Source organism: Lagenorhynchus albirostris, chromosome 1 (genome assembly GCF_949774975.1).
Source record: "Lagenorhynchus albirostris chromosome 1, mLagAlb1.1, whole genome shotgun sequence".
Lineage (NCBI taxonomy): Eukaryota > Metazoa > Chordata > Mammalia > Artiodactyla > Delphinidae > Lagenorhynchus > Lagenorhynchus albirostris.
Window position 1 is genome coordinate 148,423,594 of NC_083095.1, and position 18,199 is coordinate 148,441,792.

Consider the following 18,199-nt stretch of genomic DNA (forward strand, 5'->3'; position numbering starts at 1 on the left):
TTTTTCCAACTATCATATCATAATTTAGCTCTGTCTCCAAGGTATACGTAGTGTGCTGTGAACTCTTAATAAATGAACCCATCAAGAATTAGGCATTCTGTTCTTTGCTGGAGGCATTTTTTATTTAAGTGATTTTATAATATACTTAATACATTAAAGGCACTATGTTAAATATTGGAGGATTAATCTAGAAAGCACAATTCCATTTAGTAAGAGGTCAAAAGCATAGAGACATGAAACAAAGAGATTAATTAATCAATTAATACAAGAAAAATAAAACATCCTTGATGTGAAGTCATGGTTCTTCATAGTTAAAAGTGCACTGAACAACAAAATTCATAAATGACTCATATAAAACATACCCTAGTAAAATTTTGGAATTCTGTGGATAGCTACAAAAGCATAAAATTTTCAAAGAAATGGACAGAGGCCCCTTTTAAAAAAAATCTACACTTGGCTTTTCATCAGCATCACTAAATAATTATTACAAAATCAGAAGCAATATTTGAAGTTTCAAGGCTAAACTGTTGGACCCTAGAATTCTATGCACAGTAAAACTAACATATTAGTGTAAGGGCAAAAAAAAAATCTATTATCTATATATATAGATAGATTTTTTTTCTCTATCTATTATATATATATATATATATATATATATAAAAGAAAAAATATTTTGGTGATGCAAGAATACAGATGTCCTATTAAACCAAACATTCTGTAAATCATTCAAGGTTACACTGCAGAAAAATTAATTGCATGATATGGAATATGATGGGCCACCCAAAAAATAACTTATGGTTATTCCTAAACAACAGTTGATGTATAATCTTTATAAATTAATGAAAATATAATAATTATGACATGATAAGGAGAATAAGAGAGATGGTATCCTAAATTTCTTTCAGTGATCAGAGAAAAATACAATGACTAACTTTAAATGATTATAGAAAATAAGTGTTTTAAAATATGCACTAAACATTTAAACATATCAAGTACCAAAAACAGGTATTGAACCATAATTCCAAACCAGATGAAAAAGCTGGACTAAGAAAACTCATTCAATTCCACCATATACATGCATACACACACACACACACACACACACACACACACACACACACACACAAAGTCCAATAAAGGGGGGAAAGGAAACAATAATACATCATATAGAAAAATGCATAAAATATGAGCCAGTGTTAATAAATGTAAATGGGTTAAATTTCCTTATTAAAAGGTGACTATCAGAATAAGATACTTTTTTCCTCCTCCAGCCCCAGCACATCCTCGAAGCACCACTGGTCAGTGAATCCCAGTCGGGGCAGCACTTTGTTCAACATCTTGGTGTTAACTTCCATCTCTCTGCAACATCTTGAACCATGGAAGGAACCACAACCCAGAGGAGAGGAAAAATAGTGCCAGAATAAGATTTTAAAAGGAATAAATAAAAAATCCAGTATTTTGTTATTAATGAGCATGATATCTAAAATAGAATGACACACAAAGGTTAAAAATTTATAAAGATGGGAAAGGATGAACGAAGTAAAACTGAAGAAAGAAAGAAAATAGACATGGCAAAACTTCATATGGGACAAAAATGATACAAAGTTCACAGCAAAAACTAGGACAAAGAGATATATTTTGTGATAATAAAAAAGTGAAATCAAAGTTATGTTATAATATTCATGAACATTATGTAATTAACAACATAGAATCAAAATATTTATGCAAAATTTTTTGAAAAAAAAAGAAATTGACAGATCTGGATTTGAAAATTCTTCCCTCAGTAAAAATAGATTAAAATTAGTTGAATTATAAAAGAGTTTAATAACTCAATAAAGAAGCTTAATCTAAAAGTGTGTGTATAGGTGTGTGTGCATCTGTGCACATGTGTGTGCATGAGACAGAATTGTTTATAAATCTCTGTACCTAATAAACAAAACACGCTTGTTTTATAATAATATGAACATTCCAGAATCCTGACTATTAGGGCACAAAGAAGAATCTCAAAAGGGCCAAAAAGCTGCATTTACTGGATCCAAATTAATAATACAATGGGATAACCAAAAATTTATCAAGTCATTTAGAAATTAGAAACAAGCAAATGAAAGCAACTTTCAATATGCTTTTTGGTAAAAGAGGATGACAGGACTAAAATAACCCATTTAAAAATGAATGACAGGGAAAACATTGCATTTATCAACTTGTCTCATGTGACCAAAATGTTATTCAAAGTAATGAGTAATGTGCTTATAAAACAAGTAAGACTAAAATAAGAATTACATATTAAACACCAGTAGCTAAAAAATAAACAGTAAAATGAACCCAAAGAAAGTAAAAGAAATAAATTAATAATTATTAAAAATTTAACTTGATATAGGAAACAAGCAAATACTGGGTTAATAAAACCAAGAGCTAATTCTTTGAAAAGAACTTCCCTCCAAAAATATGAATAAATCTTTGGCATTATGTGTTTAGTAAAAATGATCCAAGTAATAACACTGAATGTGAGAAAAATACTGTACATACAAAAAAATCTGAAGACCTTTTTAATTATGTGAAAAGAGTAGGGTTTTTTTTTTTTGTTTCTTCAGATATTAGGAATGGGACTCCAGGTCCTTACTCCAGGTCCTTTTTCCAACATTCTAACAATAAATTTAAAATCTAAATAAAATCATCTATTTCCTAGGGTATATATATTATATCGTACTGATTCAGGATGCTAGAAAACATGAGTAGACTTACAATCATATTTTTATTTGTTTCTTTGTTTGTTTGTTTGTTTGTTTGGCCATGCGGCTTGCAGGATCTTAATTCGCCAACCATGGGTTGAACCTGGGCCCTTGGCAGTGAAAGTGCAGAGTCCTAACCACTGGACTGCCAGGGAATTCCCAACAATCATATTTTTAAAGTAAAATTGTAATTGAAATTCTCCTGAAAAATAACACTAAGATCAGAGTTTTAATAAAAATTTTATAAAACCTGCAAAGAAGGGATACTTCCAATATTATATAAGCTAACAGATTATATTTTAAAAAAGATTAGAAGGCCCTCAGTACATTCCATAGACCCATAAAATCCCTAATTTTAGAAAAATCCTGGGCTAAAAATACATGATATTAGTCTTAGATTGGTCTTAGAGACAACCATCATAAGAACAAAAATGTGTCAACCTTAAACAAAATGAACAGCAATTATTTATTAAGCAAAGGTGAGTTTATTCAGGAATTGTAGATGAATTGCAATTTGAGACAAGCAAACTATGGCAAACCATGGCAAGTCTGAGGAAACAAAGGAAAGATTAGCTTTTATTAGTTTCTGGGAGGAAATTGGGGGGACTTATTTTGAACAAAAGTTCACTGGAGGATGAGAGTTCAGGGTTTTGATGGTTTCACATTGGTTGAAGGTGATGGGCAGTTTCCTGTTACTAAGGAATGCTGAAATCTCCTTTCTTCCTACTGCCTGTGCAATTTGAGATGAGTGGTACATATGTGAGAGCTCTCCCTTCATGACTCCCAACTCCATTTTAAATCAGATTTCCTTTATAGATTTTCACAAATATATACAATTTTTAAACCAGTAAAAGACAATAAAATCTATTCAATAGAAACATATATGTATATGGAGAGACAGAGAAAGAAGGAAGAGTGTACAATAAATGGAGGGTATAAGATAAAATGACAGAAATAAATCCTGATACAATACAATTTACAATAAATGTAAATAGGTTAAACTCACCAGTTACAGACACTCTTGAATTAGATAACAAAAACAAGGTTGAAAAATTACCATCTAGAGGAGACACACTCCAAACAGAAAACACACAGATTCAAAAAAAAAGGGCTATCAAAAAGTATATTGGGCAAATCTAAAGCAAAAAGGACCTGGAGTCCCTTTCCTAATATCTGAAGAAGCAAAAAGAAAAAAAAAAAACCCTAGATTTTAAGACAAATACAAGTGATCAATAAATATGTAATATTATTAAGGAAAAAATAGAGCCAGAAGATCATGTTTGCTTTAAAATCTACTTTTTCAGATATGTTACTAACAAAATAGTCTCAAAATATAAAAATCAATAAATTACAAAAGTAGAGGGGTAAATAAATTATCAGATGTAGGTAGAGATTTTAACTCAACCATCTTCAAACAAGTAGAAGAAAAATAAGAAACTTCAAAGAGCTGAAAAATACTATTAATAAAAGTAAAGAAACAGACAGCACATGTCTTCTTGAGCATATATAGATCAGTAGCAGAAATAGAACACGTAATAAGTCAGAAACAGAAGCCTCAGATAATTCAAAAGAATAGATATCATATATGCTGTTCTCTGATCTTATTCAATAAAAATTGTTAAAATAACAAAATGAGAACTAAAAAGATCCTCTATGTTCAGTAACTTAGTAACAAAATAACTCCTGTTGAAAAAGGAAGTTAAGAAATATTTAGAATACAGTGCTAGTACAAATGCTCACCAAGCTAAATTACAGGGAAATTTATAGTCATAGATACTACAAATTCACTTTTGTACCTAAATAAGAACGAAAAAAGTGCAGAGACCTCCTGTTTTTGAAGATCCAATTTTAGAAAAATATCAATTCTCCTTAAATTAATCTATAAATTTAAAGCAATCTCAATCATGATTCTCAAAAGATTATTTTTATGTAATCTAAGAAAATTATTCTAATTTGTATCATATTCAAGTATCTCCCCAACATTTTAAAATGATGAAAAGGGCCTTGCTTCATCAGGGGGCAGACAGTGCCAAAAAGTCCTAGTAATTGAAACAATGTTGTATGGGTTCAAGAGCAAACAAACCTATAAATAGAGAAAGGAGAGCTGCCGTTACAAGTATTAAAGTCAATACAATAGTCATTAGTGGGCTTCCCTGGTTGCGCAGTGGTTGGGAGTCTGCCTGCCATTGCAGGGGACACGGGTTCGTGCCCCGGTCCAGGAGGGTCCCACGTGCCGCGGAGCGGCTGGGCCCGTGGCCCGTGGGCCGTGGCCGCTGAGCTTGCGCATCCGGGACCTGTGCTCCGCAACGGGATGGGGCCGCAGCGGTGAGGGGCCCGCAGCGGTGAGGGGCCCGCTTACCGCAAGAAAACAAACAAACATAAAAAAGTCATTAGTGCTATCTAGCAAATACTGTGTAGGGTATCAGTGCATTATACCATCCCGCCTCACCCCCCCCCCCCCCCCGCTTGAAGTTAGGTACGATCATGTGACTTGCTCTGGACAGTGAAATGTCCAAAGTACGTTTCAACTTGTGTTCTTTTCAGGTAAAAGCTTTAAAACCCATGCCCTCTTTCCTTCTGATATCATGACTGTCAGCAGCAGCTCTGATACTCCTGATGCCTGAGCAAGAATAGAGCAGAACCCTCAGCCAGTCCACAGTGGATATGTAACATAAGGGAGAAATGCACCTTTGATTTATATACCAGTAAGACTTGGGCTGGGAATTCCCTGGTGGTCCAGTGGTTAGGACTCAGTGCTTCCTCTGGTCCCAAGTTCAATCCCTGGTCAGGGAAATAAGATCCCACATAAAAAAAATAATTAATTTTAAAAATAGAAAATTAAAAAGACTTGGATTTTACTATGACATAAGCTAGCCTAGACTGAGAGAAAAAGAGGTCTTTTACCTTTTCGAGTTCTTATAGTACTCAATATTTCAGAAAAATGTACTCAGACATTCCTTCTAAAATTTGAATTAAAAATCTTACTAAAAGTTAATTAATAGCAACAAAAAGAAGGCATTGGGAGGAAGCTATTTTCATGTTGTTGTAATAATTCATTCTTCTGAGTTTAATTTCTCACAATGTAGTTTACAATAAAACAGTGCTTTACAGAAATTAGGGATTTTGACAATCTGAGAGATTGAGAGAATAACTTCCTAAGAATCTCTTATCCTAAAAGAAAACAAGCAATCGTCCTACTTCCCTTCCAAACTTTTTAATATCTAGGAAATTTAATAGACAGATATTAACTGCCCGGCAGTGATGGGAAAGGATGTAAAACACACAGAACTGCTGCCTCATCTATGGTGTTTCAAGTAAGCAATGGAAACAATTATGAACAACTTTTTCTTTGCTATGCTTTCATCTTTGGAACAAAAGTTAAAGGCAGTGGGTTGATAATAATGGCCAGTTATCCATGAAAACCCCAAAAGAAAAAATGGCTCATGATGGGTCTGACCTCTGACAATTGCTGGAACTTGTTAGCAGAATTCTGTACATGAGTAACAGAAATCAGAGTTCTCCTCTTCAACACTAATCTCATTAGTTGAAACTATGAACAAATCATGGCCCATAATTTGCGCAGTGGGCCCAGTTATCTTAGAACGAAATCTCTCTTTCTAATGTCTCCCATTAGATTATTCTTTAGCTTCTCAATTTTAATATCTCAAAGCTATTGGTCTCAAACCAATTTGTTTAAAATCCAGATAGATGGTCTTTGCAATATAAGTGAACTAACCATAGCACACTGATAGGGAATTTTATGATGTTCAGATATTGCTACAACACACAGAGCAACTGGAGGTGAACGCTATTCAGCTGCTAAAATTGGCAAAGAAAACTGATGTATTTACTCATAGCCCATTTATTTAGGTAAAAAGACACTAGAAATTCTAGCTCTCAGTACATGCCATAATGATTCCAAGGAAGTTTGGGGATGTCTAACCAACTCTCAGATCCTGACTCAAGGACTTTTGACTTGTAAATGTAATTACAGTTATTGTATAGAAATTATCTGGAATCTCAACTGTGAGAAATGGAAAAGTAGGCTGGACTATTTCCTTAGTACAATTCTCTAGAGATTCTCTAAACAAAACTATGATACTATCTGCAAGACCATTCCAGAAAATTCTGTTCATTCTATTTATTTGTCTGAGTTGATACTAAAGCTGGCATCATTTCTCTTTGCCCGGTCACTCTGGTTTCTTCTCAGTTAATTATGATAAGTTACTGAAAAAGCCTGGAGAGTAGCAAAAGTGCTTGCGGTACAGGCACTAAACAAGATTAGAAAAAAGAGCATTCAAAACGGCCGTTTAATCTTGAAGTTATACTGAAGGAAAATGTCTTTGATTCCCAAGTGATATTACACAAATGTCTATGTGGGATAATAGATGGGATAAAGAATGCAGAAATGACTAAAATTAATGGAGTAGTTATCACAGAGAGCCAGCTCTTTGACTTTGGATCTGAGTTTTCTTTCTCTGTGTCATATGAGACAAAGGCAACTGGAGAACAGTGGAAAGAAAGGGGGATTTAGAATCAGAAGTCTGAACTGTGGAGACTGAGCAGGAGAGTTTACCCTCCTTGTGTACTGGTCCTCACCTATGAGGTACAGATTGTGACATTGACCTTAACAGTAGTTGTACGGATTAAACTAAATGAGACAACATGCAAATTACTTTATCAATTGCAAAGCATTTCTCAAGTGATCATTTTTATGATCCAATTTTGCAAACATCCTTGAAATTTTCAACAAGGATCTAGTGGAATCTGAGATAGGAATCCTGATACCAAGGTCTGCTCCACGCCCTAGTCGATGATGTTAGTCATTCATGCAGAAAGAATAGACAAGCAAGAAAAAGACACGCTCAAGAGTCCACTGAAAGCGGATGCAGGCTCTCCAGCAGCACTCAGTGTGGGAAGCAGCAAGCTGGCCAGGCTACCGTATTTTGCCTCCTGAAATCAGAAGTAAGGCCAGAGAGACCTGCCTTCCTTCAACATGCCTGACCCTGATAGGCAATGTTCAGCCTTGCTGGGTCTTATTGATCCTTCCCTGGTCCAAATTCATGCCTCCCTTGTTTTCCCATTTCACATCTTACTGCTTTGCTGAATGATTTGATTGGTAAATTATTCAGTAAAGCAACCATAAATTATTCTATTTCATCAATTTTACAACTGCTGAAGGAAGCTGTTCAAAGCGTTTTTCTTGACTCCTGCTTGCTGTATACCTGTAGCCCTCTACCACAAAGCACAACTTTGCTATGAGTTTTACATGCAGGAAGCCTCTGAGATCCATTCAGATTCAGCCAATCATCAATGTGACATGAACATCTAATCAAAAGGCCATGTTTGCTGTGTTTGCCTTGGATGATAAACACATTCCAGCTGTGTGATCTTGACAAGTTGTTTAACCTTTCTTTGCCTCAGTTTCCTTATCTGTAATATAAGGATAATAATAGCACCTATCTCATAGGAAAGTTAAGAGGATTAAATAAATGAATACTTATAAAGCACTTAAAATAGTGCCTGGGACATGGTAAGAGCTATATATGGGCTTGTTAAATTTAAAAAGTACATTATTATTCTTTATAAGGGAAATCATATATGAATCCAGAATAACAAACTTTTAAGTGAAGATGAACATATATTAAATTTTTATTGTAAAACAATATTCCAAGTGTGGTTGTCTCTGAGAGAGACACTATACATTTGTCAAAAACTCATAGAACTTTACAGCACAGTGAATCATAGTATACATAAAGTTGAAAAATCATTTGGGAGGTCAGGGGATCCCAGGATGGAATGCAGATTGGGACAAATGAATCTAACTGCATTACAAATGTATGAAACAAGCTCACTGAAGGGGGTGGGAGAGAAAGGTCGTGATCTAAGTAACTTTGGAATTCAGTAAAATCTGTAAGAGTAAAGGCAACAGAAACTATACACAAGCATGTAGTCTAGTTGATAGAGTTATTTTCTATGGGGGGGTAGGTGTTAATAATTCTGATACTGTTATACATGTATATTGGATTAGGGCAGTTAAATAAGTGGATGGAGGGGCAAGTTTCTCACTGTTGAGTAAAAGGTGACAGATAAGCAAGAGAAGGAGGTGTGAATGATCCATGTGATAACAGATTATAGTTGGAGATATTAGTATAAACCCATATTTAGCTTAATAGAGACACAGACGGTTACATATAGCTATGTGTATATACACACATATATTTCCTTGTTCTGACAGCTGAGGGAGCCTGAAGGAATAGTATCCCAGTAACAGCAAGCACACCTAGTGCCAAGATCTTGGTGTTTAATGATATTTTCAGTAAAAAGAAAACAAGGATCCTTGGAGAAATGGCTGATTCTAAGAGTGGGGCAAGAAACTCTCAAGAAAAATCTGGAGCATCTTACAGTGACAGAGAGGAAGAATATGGTTTTAAAAAGAAAAGAGAGAGAGAGAGAGAGACATAGTATGTCAAAAGGACACAGAAGCCAAGGGAGCATTATCAGAGGCCAGAGTTGAAACTTCATTTGAGCAACAAAAGAAATTAAGTAGTATTGGATTATAACCCAAAGTATAAAATAAACATTCATGAGTTTATACTGACATAAATAAATGATTAAATACATAAATAAGGTTAGGGAGAAGAGATAATCTCCCCCGAAAAGAATTTCAAATAGTTTATACATATGGTCCACCCTCAAGAAGGTGGAGTACAACTTTCTATTCAGTGACATTCTGCCACAGACAACAGTGTGGAAAAAAGGAAAAAAATAACTTCATGGGGGGAAATCTGACAAACATGACCTCAGCCAGGTGATCCAAATCAGCATCAACAGTGACAAGTCATGTTGATAGTATTCACCCTTGACATCATGTGATGAAAATGACTCTACCTCTGTGGTCTTCCTCCCTAAAACTCATAACCAAGGTCTAATCATGAGAAGAATATCAGACCAATCCCAACTGAAGACAGTCTACAAAATACACCTGACCAGTCATCTTCAACACTGTCAAAATCTTCAAAAACAAGGACGGTCTGAGAAACAACCACAGCCAAGAGGATCCAAAGGAAACATGATGAATAAATATAACCTGATATCCTAGATGGGATCCTGGAACAGAAAGGGGACATTAGGTAAAAACTAAGGAAATGTGGAGAAAAGGGTAAGGAGGGAGGAGGGATGAACATTAACCACAATAACAGTGTGCCATGAATTGAGGAGAATGGCTAACTCAACCCTCTGCCCCCAAGGCAACGAATCAAACAAGTCAACTAACACTTACACGACTGAAAGGTAGGACCTGAAGAAGTTACAGTTATCCTGAGAAGGGAAGAGAAAGAACTAGCAGGGAGATGACTGGCTTCCCTGGAAAGACAGCTCCTGTGGAGCCACCAAGCAAGCATTGGAGGCCCTGGTTGAGACCTCACTACATGTGGCCATCTCTGGATGGAGTGGTAGACACCACACTGATTTAATGGGTGCACGGTGGGACCAGGCATTAGCCTGGTTTGAGAGGATCCCCGGGGATTCTGAAATCCAGCCATGGTTGAAAGAGCACCACTGAACTGTATCAGGGGTGGCAATGGAGATTTGTGAAATCCTGTAGCTTTCAGCACTTGGAATGTTATGTGGTCTTGTGGCCACCAATCCTGCCATCTTAGCAGACAATTGTCCAACAATACTGAAATAGACAAAAGAGAATATGGAGAGTTACACACCAGGGAGAAAGAGAAAAGGAAAACACCCAAACCCTTTAGTTGTGTGTTAATAATTCCATTCTACAAAATGACATGGAGCTCAGTCTGGAAAATCATGCCAGTTGGATTAGATCACCGGGGTAACAATTTACAGCAAAGCCAAGAAACTCCCCCAATCTTTCTGTTCTCCAAGCTAATTTCCAGGAGTGGAGGAAGAAAGAAGAGTAATACTGGCTGCCCTCAAAGGTCCAAAATGAACTGGAACCAATATCACAAGGCAAGGCTTGCTGACTCTGAGGTGGACCCCTGGTCCATAGTTTCCTCAAAAGGAGTTCCTTACTCTAGTTAGAGTTGAAAACCACAAATTTATTTTCAATATGGAAGCCCTGATGAGAAGCTGGACCTAGGAACACACACCCAAACATCAGTGACACTTCTATGGTTGCTTGGTATGAGACAAAACTCTTTTACCAACATGCAGTATCTCCAAGTTTTGTTTTTTCTTTTCAAGCAAAAGTGCTATAAATAGATAAGGACATCTATTAATATAATATTTGACAGAAGTAGATTAAAGAAGAAAAATATGATCTAAGGATACATAGTATTTAGCATAAGTGGATTAAAGAACAAAAATGCTCAAAAAAGATTACGTCCTTTTATAAAGTACTAAAATACAGGAGTAGAGGAAAACTGCTTTACCACAATAAAGGCCATCTGTTTCTATCTAAAAGCCATATTCATGATAAAATAAATTTGTTCAGTTTCACTATTATTAATATTCTAGAAATTCTATTCACTGAAAGCAAAAATGAGATAGCAGTAAGGGTTAGAAATATTGAAAAATAAGTGATAAAAAATTTCTGGCAGTATAATTTCATAGTTAGATAACTCAAGAGAATAAGCTAAGAAACTATTTTAATTAATAAACGTTTGATAGGTAGTCTGGTAGAAAATAAAGCACATACACACACACACACACACACACACACACACACACACACACATATACACACACATACATACCCCCCAATTCTCATAGTGTGGCTGAAGATATAAGGAAAAAAATCTCCTTTCACAATGTCCATGGAAATATGCAATTATAAGAAATAGCTTTAATGAGAAAATAACTCAGCAATATTTTACTGAAAGACATAAATAAAGACTTGAATAAATGAAAAAGAACATCATGATCTGAGATGGTAGACAACATTTTAAAAGTACAATTTTCCCAAATCAATTTATATTTCATATAAGTCTAATCGAAACCCCAACCTATTTTTTCACTTGGAAAAATTGCTGTAAATGTCACCAGAAAAAAAAATGTCTAAATATAATTTTTAAAATATTTGAAGAAGGAGGAGCAATCTTATCAGATAGCAATGCATATTACAGAGGAACAGTACAAAAATGGCTTCATACTGGCACCAGCTAGGCATATGGGGAAACTAAACAGAAGAGTCACTTAGTAATGTAGAGAAATGGTTAACAATTTATACCCACATACATGCATGCACACATTTACTCAATAAGAGATTTAGAGTCTGATAATGATTTGGACAAATAGACTTTCATATCATACCTTGAACCAAAATAAATACAGCACTCTACCAAGCACATAGTTGACACTCAATATTTATTTATTCATTTATTTATTTACTTATTTATTTATTTAGCTGTGTCTCATGGCATGTGGGATCTTACTTCCCCTACTGGGGATTGAACCCGCAGCCCCTGCATTGGAAGCTCAGAGTCTTAACTACTGGACTGCCAGGGAAGTCCACTCAGTATTTATTAAATGTGAAAGTTACAGATAAAATTTAAAACCATATTTAAAAAAAGAAAACTGTATGTGATATACATCAGACCTCTGAAGGATAGGGAGAATTTTCTATTCTAGAAGAAAAGGAAGAAATCATAAGAGAAGAGATGGACAGATGTCGGATGCAAAAATTTTTAATGTTTACATCACAAAATAAAAGGATAGAATTGGAAAAGAATTCATAGCAAATGTGCTTTTATGCATTAATTTACAGAAATATTTTTGTAATGTAATGAGAAAAGTGACTAGGCTCTGAGAGACACAATGAGATTTTTCACAACAAAGAATTACAACTATCAAAAAATTTAGAAATTGATCCACTTTAGTAATCAAAGAAATGAATGGCAAAACACCTATTAAATTAACAAATAATTTTTAAAAGGTAATAATATGCAATTCTGGTGAATAAGAGATTCATTGTGGGCAGAATTGTAATTTGAGGTGATACTGTAGTGCCAAGAGATTTATCAATATGACTTTATAGTCATAAAAATGCCCATGAAAGTAATTCCTTCCCTGGTAGTCTATCTTAAGGAAACAACACAAAATAGTGGGAAAGCTTATTCTATAGTATGTATAGTAAGAGGAATTGTTCAATAAGAAGGGGCTATTTTGCATAAACTATAGTATACCTATTCTGCCTTGATTTTTAACAGCTTTATTGATATTCAGTGACTTTTAATATATGCAGAGTTGGGCAATCATCATCTCATTAGAATATTTCATCACTCCAAAAAAGAAAACCTGCATCCCTTAGCTGTCACATCTGAGTCCCACCCTCCCAGCCCTGCAATCACTAATCTACTTTCTGTCTCCATACATTTGCTATTCTAGGCATTTTGTATAAATGGAATCTTATAATATGTGATCCTTTATGACTGGCGTCTTTCACTTAGTGTAACATATTCAAGGTTCATTCATGTTGTAGCGTGTATCAATATTTTGTTTCTTTTTATTGCTAAATAATATATCATTATAGGGATGTGTCACATTATGTTAATCACTTCCTCAGTTGATGGACATTTGGGTTATTTCCTATTTTGGATATTATGAATAATGTTGCTATAAACATTCATGTACAGGTTTTTGTGTGAACATATGTTTTCATTTATTTTGGGTATCATTCCTCTAGGAGTGGAATTTTCAGGTCATGTGGTAACTCTATATTTAACATTTTCAGGAATGGTCAATCTGTTTTCCACACTGGTTGCACCATTTTATATTCCCATCAGCAGTGTATGATTTCTAATTAAGAATTAGAAATTCCTAGTTTCTCTACATTCTAACCAAGATATGTTATCATCTGCCTTTTAAAAAATTATACTCATCCTAGTGGTTGTGAAGTAGTATTTCATTGTGGTTTTGATTTGCGTTTCCCTGATGGCTAATGATGTTCAGCATTTTTTCATGTCCTTGTTGGCCATTCTTATACCTTCTTTGGAGGTATCTATTAAGAGCTTTCCCATTCTTTAATTGGGTTATTTGACTTTTTATGACTGAGTTGTAAGAACTCTTTACATGTCCCTTATCAGATATGTATTTGCAAATACTCTCCTCCATTCTGTATGCAACCTTTTCACCTTCTTGATGATACCCTTTGAAACACAAAAGTTTGTGATTTTGATGATGCCCAATTTATCTATATTTTTCTTTGTTGCTTGTGTTTTTGGTGTCATATCTAAGAAAACATTTCATAATCCATGCAATGATTTTTTGAAGTAGATTGTATATAGTTAGGTTATTTTCCAGAAAGTTTGATTTCCTGGTGCAGCTACATGGTCTCTCCAGCCATCCCATCTGTCCTTTTTCAGGTAAATGTTTAGCTTTCCCAACAAGGAAGCCTTAGGCAGCATCTCAGAATGCAGCAGAAGACAGAACATTTCAGAGATAGCAGAGAGGTAGATAAAACCTAACAAAACAAGTACCATTGCAGTGCCCATCAGGAAGTTGACACTCATTTCTTAGATGTCCCTGTGATATAATTTCTAATAAAAGTAATCTGAACTCATGAGCACCTATTTCCCTATTTACCAGGGAAAGTCAGGATGACTGACTCCTTCAGAAAAATTGCATCTCCAGCCTTGCCAAGTCCTCACCTTGGGAACACTGAACCTGTTCCATGTATTCAATATTAGATGGACTTTTATATAAATAAGCTGATTATGAAGATGATGGAGCAACTTTTTTTTTTTTTTTTTTTTTTTGCGGTACGCGGGCCTCTCGCTGTTGTGGCTTCTCCCGTTGCGGAGCACAGGCTCTGGACGCGCAGGCTCAGCGGCCATGGCTCACGGGCCCAGCCGCTCCACGGCATGTGGGATCTTCCCGGACCGGGGCACGAACCCATGTACCCTGTATCGGCAGGCGGACTCTCAACCACTGCGCCACCAGGGAAGCCCTGGAGCAACTTTTAATAATACTTACTGAAAAGCATTAGGTAAGGAAAGAAGAGTAATCTGTCAATATGCTGTGTAAAAGATAAATATATAAGGAGAAAAAGATTAGAAAGAAACATGCCGAAACACTGTCATTGCACCAGGATGGAAGAATAGCTGCATTTTTAATTTTATTTGTACTATCTAAATTATTTCCAGCCAAATCAAATCTGAATTTCAGTAAATTGCATTGAATACCATTTATAGTCTTGTATCAATCTCTGTTCAGTATATTTTCCAAATATACTCCACTATCAAACTACCTTTCCCAGGCTTCAGGTAAGTCTTCCCTATTTTATGTCTTTGTTCATGATGTTCCCACAGCCCCTAATGCTATTCCCTCTCAGCTCAGCCTGACAAAAGAGCGCTCACTTTTCAATGCCTACTTCTAAAATCTTCCACCATCTCCTTGAAACCTCAAGCTAAAAATAATTATTCCCTCCTCTAAAGTTATTTGTTTATAACTTTGCTCTTATCATCCTTGCCTTTTTCTGTTATAAATAAAACTGTGATTTATTCACACGCCCCCTCCCACCAGAATAGAAAAGCAACTTAGTAGTAGTATTTAGGTCACAAGTATTTTTGATTTTCTCTCAGTCCTCAGTAAATGTTTGTTAAACTGAATTGGCCTTGGAGTAGCAGGACAGCATGTAGAAATAGCAAAGGAGACACAGAAAGTAAAATGGATATCGTAGGAAAATTATGACCATGTGAACTTCTACACTGGGTCGTGCTTTCTACCAAGGAGCTGCGGGTGCCTGCTATTCAGGGCAGACATGGGTGCAGAGATCAGGGCCATCACTGCGGAGCCTCAGCTTAGACTATCAGTCAGAAAGGAGCCTGTGCTGCAAACTAGTCACCTCCTTCTCTGACAGCTGGCCAGAAGCCCTTCCTCGGCCATCCACAGTAGTTCCTGCGAGTGATAAGTTTTCTGCTGATAATAATAAAACTCATAACGTTAGTTCTTCAAAACAAAACACTTTGCACTTTACAATGTGCTTTCCTATGTGATGACTTATTTACTGTCCGTTCTATCCTTACCAGGTATCACTACTATGCTTCATCCTTGGTAAGACTTGGCGTACTAGAAGCTGTGCTTCCCTGTAAGTCACGTGTCCTTGATATGGTTGGCACTCAAGCCCCAGTCATCCATGTGCAGCGTTTCCCTCATTTATCACCCTCAAAAGAGTCTTGGGACATGGAGTGTGGTCAGCCTGATGAAAAAAAATGTGTCATTTGGAGAACCAGCGCATTATGGGACAAAGAATAGCAAAGACAGAAGGAGTAAGACATAGTTCCACCTCTCCTCATTCAAGAGACTTAATCATATAAATCACAGCTTCTGGTAATGACACACCGCAGCCTATGCCAGTTGAAGTGGGGTCTACCTCGTAGATTTCAACTACTGATGTGTGGGATAGACTGAGAAACAAACATATTAAAAGAAGTGACATGTTTTCAAGCGTTGGATTACAGAAAGGAGGTAGGTCTATAAAAGTACATGATTCTATTTCCCCAAATGATGCTGCCCCATTTCCTGTTGACAAACTGAGTTTCTGTTTGTTCACATGCTCATTCCTTTAGCAAATATCTATTGAGAACATCTACAATGTGTCAGATATGGCAACATCTCAGTTGTGCATGTAGCTTCAAGAAGTTCCTGTACCCCACTTTAAGGACCGTTATCTAGAAGGTACAAGTATCTTCTTGTCATCAAAGTAGAGAGAAGAGAGGATTAACAAGCACTGATGCTCAGTGACAGCTCCATAAATTTACAAATGGGCTTCTCCATTGACAGTCTAATCTTCTGCAATCAGTTGATTTACATAAGTGGTTCTGAACTGAATTAGTTAATAAGCCACCTTGCAGTGATATAATGGAATTGGCTTCAGGACAAGTACATTTTGTTGAAGGGAGGAATTATTTCAAGCACTGGTGCTGTGACTGGCAGCTGATTTATAGCTACCAGAGTGGATCGCTAAGGTACCCCGACCCCACCACCAGAATTTCTATCCAGTTTGACTTTAAATTATCACAAGTACCAGCATCTGAATTCATGGGCTGACACAACACGAAGCCAGAGCTGCGAAAGGGCTTGTTGGCAAACATTTGGTCCCCAGTTAATAATCGCTGGCAAGCATAAAAAAAGTTGTTTTTTACAAAATGGAGCTGTCTATCTGTTTCACTTTCAGGACTTGTCGTGGTTATGTCAAAGGGCGAAGGCTAGAAGATTGGGACTGATGTATACACACTACTATACATAAAATAGGTAACTAATAACGACCTACTGTATAGTACAGGGAACTCCACTCAATCCTCTGTAATGACTCATATGGAAAAGAATCTAAAAAAGAGTGGCTATATGTATATGCGTAACTGATTCACTTTGCTGTACAGAAGAAACTAACACAACAGTAAATCAACAATACTCCAATAAAAACTAAAAAAAAAAAAAAAGGTTGCATTGCAGACTTCCTCCAGAAGTTTGCTTACCACTGCCACCCACCCACCTGCCAAACTTTCCCCAAGCAGATGGACCTGCATGCAGTGTAAATTTGAAAGGAGTGAGCTGGGGGCGGGGTGTCGGGGTGTTGACTTTAAGTTAAACAGGGTGAAAATGAAACACATGGGAATCTACAAGTTAGAGAGCAGGGAAATTCCCAGGATTAACTTGAATAGAAGACAGAGCAGAGTCCCTGTGAGAACAGATTTGGAGAGCTGTTCAAACAGATGGGCTAATTTTGATGAACGCTTTGGAGAAATGGGAACAGAAGCCTGGGGTTTATTGTCTGTGAACAATCCACACTAGGTGTGGTTCAACCTGAACTAGGAGAAGCTGGGGAACAACAGTAGGGACATTATGGTCAAGGTCGGTCTATCCCAGGATGAGGATAGAGCGTGGATAAAATTAAGAATTTCTTTATTAAGAATTAAGAATTTGGGGGCTTCCCTGGTGGCGCAGTGGTTGAGAGTCCGCCTGCCGATGCAGGGGACGCGGGTTCGTGCCCCGGTCCGGGAAGATCCCACATGCCGCGGAGCGGCTGGGCCCGTGAGCCATGGCCGCTGAGCCTGCGCGTCCGGAGCCTGTGCTCCGCAACGGGAGAGGCCACAACAGTGCGAGGCCTGTGTACTGCAAAAAAAAAAAAAAAAAAAAAAAAAAGAATTTGGAATTAGCAGATACAAACTATTATATATAAAATGAATAAACAACAAGGTCCTACCGTATAACACAGGGAACTATATTCAATATCCTGTAATAAACCATAATGGAAAAAAATACATATCACATATATGATTATACCTAAATCACTTTGTTGTACACCAGAAGCTAACACAACATTGTAAATTATCTATACTTCAATAAATTTTTTTAAAGTTTTTCAAGAATGTCTTCTGTTTAAGATAATTGGGTGGAGAGGGACAGGGTCTGGTGGAAAGAGCTAGATTTAGAAAGTAAACCGGGGGCTGTAGCATGAAAGAATCACTTTTTAAATCTAGCCTACACTGAACATAGCTAGCCTT

The 18,199-nt window shown here is 36.4% G+C and overlaps 1 long non-coding RNA gene across 4 annotated transcripts in view; it reads right to left on the minus strand.

The window, feature by feature from the left end:
• Positions 1 to 974: 974 nt before the first annotated feature.
• The window catches only part of LOC132524132 (uncharacterized), an 80,140-nt gene continuing 62,915 nt past the window's right edge, over positions 975 to 18,199 (minus strand). For 2 of the 4 annotated variants that reach the window (XR_009541801.1, XR_009541803.1), the window contains 3 exons: positions 15,719 to 15,891; positions 14,342 to 14,709; positions 8,379 to 10,410 (listed from right to left, as the gene is read on the minus strand). This is a non-coding gene — a long non-coding RNA (uncharacterized LOC132524132). Of the gene's footprint in view, positions 1,369 to 8,378; positions 10,411 to 14,341; positions 14,710 to 15,718; positions 15,892 to 18,199 lie in introns of those variants that run through there. The other 2 variants (XR_009541804.1, XR_009541802.1) reach the window with 2 other exon arrangements.